We start from the raw sequence: 286 nt of genomic DNA, 5'->3' as shown, positions 1-286 counted from the left end.
TTTGTCATTTTATTTCGTTACCATGAATTTAATACTAACGATTGAAAATCGGCGATACAACAGCAAATAACTGACATAACTGACTAACTAATAACTGACGAACAGCTGAGATTGAACGAACTTTCGTGCACGAAGGTGACTACAATGCGCCATTATAAATTGCAGGTGAGCAGATTTATTTGACACATTTTTGTATCTTTGTCATTTTATTTCGTTGCCATGAATTTAATACTAACGAAATAAAATGACAAGAAGAAATGTAAAATAAAATTCATTTACTCACCAA

The sequence above is a fragment of the Hippocampus comes genome, unplaced genomic scaffold (genome assembly GCF_001891065.2).
Source record: "Hippocampus comes isolate QL1 unplaced genomic scaffold, H_comes_QL1_v1.1 scaffold270, whole genome shotgun sequence".
Classification (NCBI taxonomy): Eukaryota; Metazoa; Chordata; class Actinopteri; order Syngnathiformes; family Syngnathidae; genus Hippocampus; species Hippocampus comes.
The sequence above is the reverse complement of the archived record's forward strand: the minus strand, read 5'-3'. Positions refer to the sequence as shown.